The sequence below is a fragment of the Rhinolophus sinicus genome, chromosome 1 (genome assembly GCF_057876585.1).
Source record: "Rhinolophus sinicus isolate RSI-liver-muscle chromosome 1, RSI-T2T, whole genome shotgun sequence".
Taxonomy (NCBI): Eukaryota; Metazoa; Chordata; class Mammalia; order Chiroptera; family Rhinolophidae; genus Rhinolophus; species Rhinolophus sinicus.
The window spans coordinates 210,395,043-210,407,283 of record NC_142501.1 but is presented as its reverse complement, the minus strand read 5'-3'; the positions used below and the strand labels follow the sequence as shown (position 1 = coordinate 210,407,283).

Below are 12,241 nucleotides of genomic sequence, written 5' to 3'. Positions count from 1 at the left end.
TGGGGTATTTTGTTATGGGGGCCCAAGCTGACTCAGACACCTATCCCTCTTGTGCTGTCTCAGTTTCTCAGATTAGATCAGAGCATCTTTGCCATTTTTGTCTCCAGGACTCTTTACGAATCTGTGGAAAGCAGATACGCTAGTACAGAAGGCAAGACTTGAGGAAAAAGAAGAATGAAGGCACACATTTCCCATATTGGAAAAGGGACACTATTACAAATTCTGTGAATTTTTACAGATAATAAAAAGACATTAAGAACAACTTTATGCCAATACGTTTGGAAACATTGCATGGACAGATTGCAAACTAAAACTTCATACTGCTACATGGGAAGATGTAGAAAGTATGAATTCCCTATATCTATTAAAGAAATTGAGTCTATAAATAAAACATTTTCACAAAGAAACCTCCAGTCCCAAATTACTGCAACAGTTAATCTCACTAACTGTTAAGGTAGAAATAATATCTGCCCTAGCAAATGCTTTCAGGGAATGGAAAATAAGGGAATACTTCCAATGAATGAGGCCTGCCTAATACTAATTCCAAAATCTGACAAGGATATTATAAGAAAACTATGGGCCAATCTCTCTCATGAACATAGATGTGAAAATCCTGAACAAAATTATAGACAATCAAATCCAATGCTTTGCAGTATGAAAAAGATGATACAGCATAAGTGAGTTGGGTTCATTCCAGGAATTCAAGATTGCTTTACCATTCAGTAATCGATCAATAGCTCACTATGTTAAAAAGATAATGGTGAAAGTTATGCAATCATTTCAATAGAGAGCAAGTATTTGATAAAATTCAGCACCTACTCATAAGAAGCTTTAGCAAACTAGGAAGAAAAGGAACCTTCCTTAATTTGATGAACCGTATCTTTAAAAGCAAACAGGATTGTTTCCCAGAGAAATGAAGACTTATTTTCACGCAGGGACTTGTACACAAACATTCATAGCAGGTTATGCATCAGAGCCCCAAACTGGAAACACCCAAATATCCTCCAATGGGTAAATGGTTAAACAAACAGTGGAACCTCTATACCACGTGTAGTTCCCTGTGGCTGCCGTAACAAATTGCCACAAACTGGTGGCTGAAGACAACAGAAGTTTATTGTCCCACAGTTCTGGAGGTCAGAAGTTCAAAATCAAGGTGTTGGCAGGGCCACGCTCCCTCCGAAACCTCCAGGGGAGAATCCATCCTTGCCTCTTTCCCTTTCTGGAGCCCCAGGGATTCTTTGGCTTGTGGCAGCATCACTGCAATCTCTGCCTCTGTCCTCACATGGATGTCTTCCCTCTGTGTCTGTGTCTTCACATGGCATTCTCCTCTCTGTGTTTGTTTTCTCTTCTTAGAAGGACACCAGCCATAGTGGGTTAGGGCCTTCCTAACAACCTCATCTTAATCACATCTGCAAAGACTCTAGGGATTTCCACATAAGGTCACGTTCACAGGTACCAGGGCTTAGGACTTCAAAAGACCTTCTGGGGCAGGAGGCACACAATTCAACCCACCACCCTGGAATACTACTCAGCAATAAATAAAAATTAACTACTGGTTCATGCAACAACTTGGACAAACCACAAGGAAATTGTGCTGAGTGAAAAACGCCAATTTTAAAAGGATAATACTATATCACCCCACTAAGGTAACATTAGCAAAATAACAGAGAGAGAGAGAGAGAGAGAGAGAGAGAGAGAGAGAGAGAGAGAGAGAACAGAGGAGCAGTTTCCAGGGTTTAAGGATGAGGGGAAAGAAGTGGGTGAGGCTATAAAGGGGTGACCTGTGGTGAGGGTACAGCTGAATCTCTTGGTTGTGATGGTGGTTATGCCGACTACACATGTAACAAAATTGCGAAGAACTACACACACACTTAAACTATTGCATGTGTAACTGGTAGAACCTGAATAAGTCCTATGGGTTGTCCCGATGTCAATTTCTTGGTTTTGACACTGTAGTCGTGTAAAAAGTTAACACTGAGTGAGCCTGGGGGAGTGGTGCATTGGTTTTCCTTGTATATTTCTTTGAAGCCTCCTATGAATCCACAGTTATTTCAACATATAAAGATTTTGAAAAACTAACAAACATCATGTTTAATGGTGAAATACTAAAAGTGTTTCCTCTGAGATCAGAAAGCAGACCAAGAGGTCTGTTATCTCAACATCTGGCCAACATTGTACTAGAAGTTGTAGCAAGAAAAACAAAAGAGATATAAGGATTGGAAAGTATGAAATAAATCTGTCATGATTCTTAATGGACATCACTGTATATATAGAAAAATGCAAAAGAATCTAAACGGTTAGAGATTTTCAGAGAATTTAGTGCAGTTAATGCAATCAAGGTCAATAGAGCAATATCAATTGTATGTATATACAACAAACCATTACAAAGTGGAAAATTTTAAAGGATGCTATTTACATTAGCATCAAAATATCAAATACTTAGGAATAAATCTAATGAAAGCTGTGTAGGATTTTTACATAGAAAACCTCACAACACTATTGAGAGAAATTCCGAAGGCCTAAATGAATATAAGAATTTACCATGTTTTTTGAATTGGAATACCAATATTGTAAAGATGGCATTTTTCTCTGAATAGATCTATAGATTCAATTTAATCACAGATAAAATCCCAGGGGGGTTTGTTGTGGAAATTGACAAGTTCTAAGAACTATGTGGAACTACAATCAGCCATTAACAGTGAAGATAATCTTCAAAAATAAGTACAAAACTGGGTGATTTGCACTACCAGATAGCAACACTTTTTATAAAACTACTATAATTAAAACATTTTGATAATTATGTGAAGATAAACAAATATAACAATCAAACAGAACACAGTCCAGAAATCGACCCACATATATTGAGGCCAATATAATGCAGTTGGCACACAAAAAAATAAGTCTTTTCAATAATGGTATTGACCCATTGAAAAGCCATAGGAAAATAAATTAACTTTGATCCCTACCTCACGTCATATGCAAAAATTCATTCCAGATGAGTCATAGACCAATATGGGAAAACCAAAACAAAAAAGATTTAGACAATAAAAAAGAAAAGAATTTTCATAAACTTGGGATAGGTAATGATCTATCAATAGTACACAGAAAACACTACCATAAAGGAAAAGATTGATAAATTGAACTTCATTGAAAACTTATATAAATCAAAAGATACCATTATGAGACTACAAGGCAAGGTAAAATATTCATCTTCAAAATATATAAAGAATTCTTATAAATCATTAAGGAAAAGACAGCTAACTCTATTTCTTTTAAGTGGGGTAAAACCTTAAACAGACATTTAAGAAGGCATCCAAATGGCCATTAGACATATGAATAACTGCTTAATGTCATAAATCATTAAGGAAATGGAATTAATACATGAGTTAACACAATACACCCACCAGAATGGCTAAAACGTAAAAAGTGACAATACCAAGCGTTAGCGAGGATGTGGAGAAATTGAAATTCTCTTATACAACCGGTGGCGGCATAAATTGGTAAAAAATGTTGGGAAACTGGCAGAATCTACAAATGCACACCCTAAAATCCAGCTATTCCACTCTCAGGTACCTACCCAACAGAAATGTGTACATAAGTGCATCAGTTGATACTCTCAGGAATATTATAGCAGCTTTAACCACAATAGCCCCAAGCTAGAAACAAACCACACATCCTTCCATTGGAGAAGAGAAAAGCAAGTGGTGGTCTGTCCGTGCAATGGACGACAACATGGCAAGAAGAAAGAACCAACTATCCACAGCTATACACAGCCACGTGGCTGAGTCTCACAGGCATGATGGTGAGTGAAGGAAGCCAGATGCAAAAGAAAACCCACTGTAGGTTTTCCTTTGTATACAATTCAAAAACAAGCAAAAGCAATCTGTGGTAATAGAAGCCCAAACAACAGTTCCCTTGTAGTTGGGGATAATAATTGGGAGCAGCCCTGAGGGAGATTCCAGGCATACGTCGTGCTCTGTGTCTTGATCTGAGTGGTGTTTCCCAGGAGTAGTCATCATTTTGTAAAACTTCTTAGAACCATGCACTTAAAGTTTGTGATAATTTTTGGATACATGTTTTATTTCCATAAAAAGCTTGCCGAAGGAAGCTAAGAAAATCATGTACAACTGCACATGAACCTACGGTAACCTTTGATGCCAGTCGGCCATGGTCTGATGTCCTCACTGGATCACGGACCAGCCGGATGACCTCAAGCAGGTCCACTCCTGAAAGCCTGTGTCCCCATCCCCTAAGTGGGGACAGTCATAGTGCCTACGCCCGAGGGCTGAGGTAAGGATGGAGTCATTGAGTGTAGTGTCCCTGACAACATAAATCCTCAACAAATGTCACCTGAGGGAAAATAACCATCATGACAAATCAGAAGAGTGGATCTTAAAAAGATGAAGTGATTTCCCCCAGGTCGCCCCCAAAGGAGCCAGGATTCCAGTCCCCGAAGCTGGGCTCTATCTGGTCAGAGGGGAGAGGATCAAAAGTGGGAAATCTGGGGGTGGATACACTGTTTTTCTCCCCCTGACATTGTGTATGTGTGTGTTGGGGGAGGGGAGAATTAGAACAGGGAGGAGGTGTATAAGGAGACAAAGGGGGAAGGGTCAGAGAGCAGGCACCAAGAAAGAAGCTAAGAAAATCAAAGGACCACTGGGAAACAATAGTTTAGGGAGCTATTGTGCTGAGCCCAGATCTCTGGCTAGGACTGAATAGATTCCCCAGCCACGTCCTCTTCTCCCATCAGGGTGCATGCAGAGGTCAGCTGGGTTCAAGGATGTGACAGCTGCTCTGGATGGCGAAAAGCATTGCACAAATGTTTGTTGTTGATGATGACGATGATGACGCTTTTTATAACCGTTGGTTGAAAGGCCCCCTCGGAATCATTTCATATTCTGTACTGCCCGAGCTGGCCCAAATCTGGGCAATTCTTTATTATTTGTCATTCTCCACATGCCTGCTGCCAGGGCTCAAGGTCTGGCCCTTCAGAGCCAGAAATGACCTCAGAAGTTCTCTAGGTCCTTGCCGCTCAGTTGCTCCAAAGACTGGCAGAAGCAATGGCATTACCTGGGAGCTTGTTAGAAATGCATTCTCTCTGGCCCCGCCCCAGGCCTCCAGAATCAGACTTCGTTTGAACAGGACCCTTAGATGATGTGCTTTGCTCTAGTCCAGCTTTCTGGTTTACTGCCATCGAAACAAAGGTGCAGAGAGGGTGAGGGACGGCTCTGAGCGCAAAGCATGTTTGCACCAGAGCTGGAACCGGAACCAGGCTCCAGGGCTCTCAGACAGTTGCCTTTTACCCAGAAGCCTGAGGAGGATTGGGGCTGAGCTTCCCAAGTAAGGAGCAGAGTTCGGTCTTCTCTCCTGAAAGCTGTGTCCAATCAGTAGATTGAAAGGGCCGTCAAGTTAGAACTCTCCTGGTCCATCTTCATTTCCCAGAAGGGGCAGAGACCTCCTTAGGGACTTACAGCGTTAGTAGTAGCATTGGGACTCCCCACACCTTTTCTGGTCCACTTTCTATCTTACATCCCTCTCCCCTTCCATGCGAAAGTTATAATTCAACCCATGTTAACAAAGTCTCCACTTTCTATTGAGGGTAGGCCGGTGATTGGGACATGGTTACAGTTAGACACCAGTCTGGGGAAACTCACAGCTTTATAAGGGCTGAACCAAGGAGGTTCTGCTTACCTGAAAGCCACACACACACACTGCAAGGACAGGAGGTGACCTCGGCAACGCACCCCTAGCCCCCGCCCTTGCCCCCAATCCCGCGGGCCGCAGAGAGGGGGCGGGGCCTGTACTGGGCGGGGCGCGGGTGGGCAAGACCATTCCAGCGGTTGGGTACCCTAGGCAGAGTACCTGGGACTCACAAGCTACTAGGACGGCTTTCCAACAAAAATGTTGGAGACGTGGAAAACCAATTTTTGGCTCCACCATGAGAAAAGCAAACTACAAAGTCAAAATTAATAAATGTTTAATTAAATGTCTACAAAAGGTAGCACCGTGTCAACATCATTAAATTGCTAAATTAATTATTCCTAAAAATTTCATTACATGTGAAAACGATTTAGATTTTCTCATTTTGCAAGAATTTCCCTGTTTGCCCAAGCAGTCCTAAGAAATCGCAGTCATTGTAAATTAGGGTCTTGTAGCCAAGTAAAAGCAAAATTAAAATTATAAAAAAATCCTTTAAAATGTTGCAATAAGAAGGCTATATGTAATGTGTGTGGTGTTGCTCTTCTTAGGGGTTTGCTGGGATGAGGGCTGGGCCCTCCAAAACCGAGGTACCTAAGGGTCTGCCACTTACCAAAACTTGGTACCTTAACTAGCTCAGGACTGGTGTCAGATTAGCCTGCCAGGAATCCTTGGGCAAGTCACTTTGAGCGTTGGTTTCTTCCCCTTCTGAAAGATGAAGGGGAGTGCCCCTAACCGTGGGAGCTTGTGAGACGCCAAAGGCCTCCCTCGCCAGGCTTGCCAGGCAGGTGAGAGGAGAAAGTACCAGCTGGGCGGTACCTCAGTCGCTGGGGATGCAAAATTTAAGAGGCGCACAAAAACTTGGTATCCAAGGTAAATAACAGTTGAATGTAATATATTTTAATAAGCAAAATAGAGGTGGGGGATGCCAGGTAAGCAAAATGCCGAATATAAAAAAGCCTGATGTGTCGGGAACTCGGGGCCAGCCAGCGTGCCTGCATCACTTGTGGTGCTTCAGACCGAGGCTCGGTTCCTTCGCCTGTACCACGGGGCCGGCCTACCCATCCCGGCCGCCTCGGAGAGTTACGGGAGACGGACACGGGTTAAACGAGAGAAGCGAAAGGGTTTAGACGAGGGCCCAGCAGTTAGTGCTGTAAGGCGTTCCTGTGGCGGCGTAAAGAACGGATTGCCCTCAGCGAGCGCGTCACCCGTAGTAGGCGAAATCCGAGGTCACGCTGTCACAAACAAAATGTCGTTCGGGCCGGGGCTGTGCAAAGGCGCGTTCTTGTTGAGGCTGGAGTGTCTTGCGCTGCAGTTCCCGCCTCGGGAAAGCCGGGCTCCGGAGGCAGCGGTCGGGGCGCCGGGGAGCTGGACCCCGGCGTGCGGGACCCCGCGGCGCGCCCGTCTCCGCCTCTGGCCGGCTCCTCCCGGCTCCGCGAGGCGGCCCAGCGCCCTTTGTCTGCCCAGCGGCGTCTGGGGGCAGCGCTGACACTTGATCCCCGTGGCCCAGCAAGCCCCTCATTAGGCCCCGCCGCACTTCAAAGTGTGAGCTGCCCGCCAGCTCCGCAGGCGATCCCCGCGGGGCTGCGCCCGCGGAGCGGCGGGGCCAGAAGGTCCAAGAGGGCGCAGTGGCCTTCCCTGCCCCGCCGCGCCGGGGACACGGAGGGGGCGCGGGCGTCGGGTCTTGTGGTTAATATCGGCTCCTCTGGTGTGAGGTGGGGGGACGCCTTCCCCAAAGGGGGCCAATAATGAGACGCTTTTTGTTCATTTCAGCCTCAAACCGAATGCGTAATTATCTTCAATTTATTCTTTTCGGAAGTAAAATTTGCCCCTTTGGCTATTTCTGAGACCAAAGGAATCCTGAGGCCGACCAGGAGAAAAAGGTACATGGTGGGAGTAAATCACTGCACACGTTTGTCTGGATTGCAGGGGTCTCACAGGGACAGCTGGTGTGTGGGGGGGGCGGGGTTCTGGGGCCTGGGGGAGGTGGTCATTTTCAAATGGAGACATGGTGGGGTCCAAGCCAGCACTCATTCACTTCTCCTTTCCAATCCCTTCCTCCCCCACCCCTTTTCCCCACTCACCTTACCCAGGCTCCTTTGTCTTTTACATCAACCCATGGCTCTTCCCCCCATTTTCTACCTAATGAACTCGTAGCCTCCCCTATAAGGCTCTCTGGGCTCACCCAGGAGTCTTCGCCCACCTTCAGCCCTTTTTGGTTTCTTTAGCACAGGAGCCCTGGAGCCAGAGGTGGTTGCTTGGAGCCTTGACTGGGCCACATACCTGGCCCCTGAGCCAGGCAGGAGGGAGGAGAGGCGTTGGGTAGACAATGTGTAGCACCAGGTTTCCCAGATGCTGACTCTGAGACTAGAGTTAGCGGGCAAGGGATTCATGAAGGAAGAGCACCCAGGAGGAAGCAGACGGGGAGGTGGGGGCGGACACCACTGGAGAGGAGGGCACACAGGACCACAGGTAGGTGAGGCCCACTCAGCCTGACCCAGAGTCAATTACACCTCTGAGCTTGTCCTGCCTGAAGGCTGGGAAGGTGACTCTCCTAGTATCCTACCTGTCAGTCTTTGGCTTGGGGGGCATGGGGGGAGCAGGGGGACAAGTGGGGAAGGCTGGGAGAGACACATCTTCAGGAACTGCTTGTTACTCTCTCTGCCAGTGTAGGGGCGACTCCAGCAGCCCAGGATAGTGCCCTGAAGAAGGCTGCTGGTGTGGGGCTTTAACAGCACAATACACACAAGTTTGGGGTGAGGGGCGTGCGTGCAGTAAAGGGCATCTGAGGAGTGTGGGGGTCTCTGGGCAGAGCATGGACACATCCGCGCAATAGCTCCCAGTGGCCCAGAAAACACTGTTGCTCTTTTATTTAAGTCTCTGCGTCTCCCTGCCAACAGCCAGCCCCCGAGGACCAGGGCAGTGCCTTAAGCATCACAGTATCCACAGCACCCACACACAGCGCTCTGTAGGACTCAGCACAAAGGGCACTGCATGGAGTCCCAGCGCCCCCTCTCACTGGCTGTGTGCCCATGGCAGCGCCCCTCAGAGCCTCCGCTTCCTCACCCATCTATCCACTCGCAGTACTTACTGAGCATCCCCAACATGCCAGCCTTTTATTTCTGGGCACAAGTGAGACAGTGAATGAAACAAAGACCCTTGCCCTTGTGAGCCTGAATTCTAGTGAAAGAAGAAAAAAAAAAGTCAGAATAGGTAAAGTACACAGTATGTCGAAAAACAATACACTGAGGAGGGCTATTAGAAAAAAAGAAGAAAAAAGAAACAGAAAATAATGCGTGCTGGCAGAGATGTGGAATAGCTAGAACCCTGGTGCACTGCCGGCAGGAAACAGAATTATTACACGACCCAGTGATTTCACTTCTGGGTGTATCCCTGAAAGAATTCAAAGTGGGGACCCCAGCTGATATTTTCACACCCCTTGGGGCATTATTCACAATAGCCAAATGTAAACCATTTGAGGACAGTAACACCCCTCGCTGGTTACGGTAGTATATGGAGGATTTTGTGTCAGGGATTGCGTTCCGTGTTAGTTACTAGCTTTCCTAACTGACACACTAGCGACAGACACTTACCTTAAGCCTGGAACTGTGTTAAGCATTTTACAATGACATGTCGTTTAATCTTTGTAATAATGCTACGAGAAAGTGATATTATTATCACATTAGATTGCTTTTCCCGAGGCTGGATCAGCTAAAGCTCTACTACCCCATTTCTACCCAGACTCCCGAGGCACAAACCCTGGTCCCTGTGGACTCATCCCAACACAGTAAGTGGGAGCTTTCTTCTAACGGGGGATGGTCTGGGCAAGAAATTGCCGTGAGAAACAGATTTGAGCCAAAGTCTGCCACCCCGTTCCAATACCAAAGGAGAAAGTTGTGAGTTGAGGCTGGAGACAGGCTCTGGGGTCCCCACGGCACTGAGGCTCGCAGTGCAGTTTCCTGGGGGATAATGGGATGAGCAGAGTGTGTGCTGAAGACCCTCTGAACATTTCTAGGTCCTGGGGGTTAGCCAGCCTCCTGCTCCAGAAGCTCCACCACAGGAGAGGATGGGTGGTGCGTTGAAAGGTCTCTTTGTCACAGTTAGCTGAATAATACAATTGAAAACAAACTTCCATTTAGTCCTGATATTACTGTCTGCTCTTTCACCAATCAGGTTCTCATTTGGATTAACAAGCAAACACCCTGGGATCCTTAAGAAGAGGGTGAATACTGCAGCCATTCACTCCTCAGTGTGGATTACTTTGCTTCCATTTTCTTTGTAATGCTGAGGCCAAAAGTTCTCAGAGAACAAGCGTTTTATGAGGGGATGCTGAATAAATGTTGCAGAATGAATAAATTTGTGTATGAATGAGCTGCATTCATGCAGGAGTGTTCAGAAAGCTATGGGTGGGCTCCTCAAAGCTGTACCAGGTGTGTACACGCAAACACACACACACACACACTCACTAACTTTGCAGAGCTTTGGAGCTCTTCTTGGGTAACAGAAACAAGATTCAAAAGTTCGAGAAGCTAAAACAAGGGGACTAATGTAATAAGACTGTTTTACAAGGGCAGGTGTTGGACTCTGAACATTTGTCCCAAACTGCCCCACACAGGGAGGTGATGGGGGAGGTGAGGCTTAACAACAGAAAAGGGAAGGAGGGTCCCGGCGGCCGCCAGCTCCGGTGAGTCCGGAGTAGGACCCGGCTGCCAAAAACATTAATGAGCTTCTGAGTCGCTTTAATACAACACAGTTTTCAGAACGGGAGACCCGAGAGGCACATGAGTCAGACCACACCTGAAGTCTGGGGCTCATTTCTGGGGAGAAACATGGGCAAACGGTGACCCAACAAAAAGCCACGTCACAGCAGAGGGAACAGAGGGAAAACAGGGCAGAAGAGGTGGCCTCAAAGAAGCAAGGAGGCTGGGAGCAGCTGGAAAGCAGGGGTCACCTCAGTTTTCCCAGTTCCTGGTACAGAACCAGGAACACATTCCAGGCTTTGTAAGTATTTGCTGGATGAACAAATTAAAGTGTTCCCAAGTAGTAAAAGCTTCACATAAAGGAGAGAGTTCCCCATTCATGGGGGTATTTGAGTACAAAATAACCCCTTGCTGAAGTTTTTCTAGGAGGGATGCAAACATCCAATGAGGGTTTGGGAATAGATGCTAATTTCTAAGTCCTGAGAATCCTATTCCATGAGCCTAGAAATTAATGCCCTCACCATGTCTCCTCTCAGACATTTATTTCTTTTTCATTAGTACTTTCCAAAGAGAAGGGAAAGAGGGAAGACAGAGGAGGAAGGGAGGAAAGAAGAAAGGAAGAGTGGCCATTGCAAGAGCCGTTGGTCCCCTGAAGCTGTTTTCCCTCTCCCCATGCCTCAGGAGGAGAACCACCGCCTCTGCTTGTCACTTCATTAGTGTTTACTGTGACGCATGTTTGCTGTCTCTGTGTGTGGCAGCTTCTCTCCCCTGAGGCCTGAGCCATTTGTCTTGTAACTTTTTGTTCCTAACACTTACATAGTACTGGTCGAACAGTACCTGTTAGTAAATATTTGTCTAATGAATGAATAAATGCATGAATGAATAAATGAGTGAATGAGTCTTGTACTTTATACTTTGTTAGGGATGGGTTTTCTACGCTGGTGTGTTTTTCATACAACATTCTTAGATAGAGTTTGTGTACATTATTTCTTTGGAGGAAAAAGGAAGACAGACAGCGGGGTGGGGTAGAGGGAGACATCCTGGAGAAGTAGAAACGACTCTTTGTGGGTTTCAGAAATGTCTGGGGTATTATGCCTGAAGCTGAAACATCAGGTCATATTTACTTTTTCTTTTCTGTAAATAGTTATGTTTCCTAAAATCAAACAACAAACAGCAAAACCTCTTGTTACGTTTTTATAATGAAATCATGTGAGCATGTATCTCTGGGATTTGGGTTTTGATACTCTTCCTTGCTTGGTCTCCAAAGTTTAGAAAAATTGTATACTATCTGGTACCTTGGGTAAGGGTTTTTAATGAGCTAAGGCCCATAAATACGTGAAGAAATTTCAGTGAGGACAGACAGGGCTATCTTCTTCCCTATCATAGTTCCTGCAGTTAGAGCAGTGCCTGACACATAGTAGGTGCTCAGTAAGTACTTCAAGAGTGAATACAATAGTTTCTGCCTGCCAGATAGGACATAGTGGGCACATTAGTAACAGGGCTGTTCGTCTACCCTCACCCTAATGGGTAAGTGTGACTGGTCATAAAGACTAATAAGATGAAGAAACTAGTCAACGGTGGTAAAGGAACAGGTCAGGATTCAACGCCAGCAGCGCCTGACTCCAAGCCCAGCGAAACCTCTTTGTCACAGGCTACTCAGGGGACGGTGGCCTTTGGCCTGTGTGAAGCTCACCTTGGGCATTACCTGCTACCTGCCTGACCCATTCTTCCCCTGGTTGTTCTTGGGTCCAGATCTCTGGCTCCTTGTTTCAAATGCTTTTGAAAACAAGCTAGAATATAAGTATTAAAAGGATGGATTGATAGAAAGTTAGCTAAATGATAAG

The 12,241-nt window shown here is 45.9% G+C and overlaps 1 long non-coding RNA gene across 3 annotated transcripts; it reads left to right on the top strand.

The window, feature by feature from the left end:
- The first annotated feature begins 6,342 nt into the window (after positions 1-6,342).
- Positions 6,343-11,247, top strand: LOC141569152 (uncharacterized). Of its 3 annotated transcripts, none has more exons than XR_016019208.1 (4): positions 6,343-6,570; positions 7,471-7,580; positions 9,439-9,484; positions 9,871-11,247. It is a non-coding gene; the product is annotated as an uncharacterized LOC141569152 (long non-coding RNA). The 3 variants fall into 3 exon arrangements; XR_016019207.1 differs by lacking the exon at positions 6,343-6,570 and adding an exon at positions 6,635-7,242; XR_016019206.1 differs by lacking the exon at positions 6,343-6,570 and having other exon boundaries at positions 6,628-7,580.
- Positions 11,248-12,241: the final 994 nt, after the last annotated feature.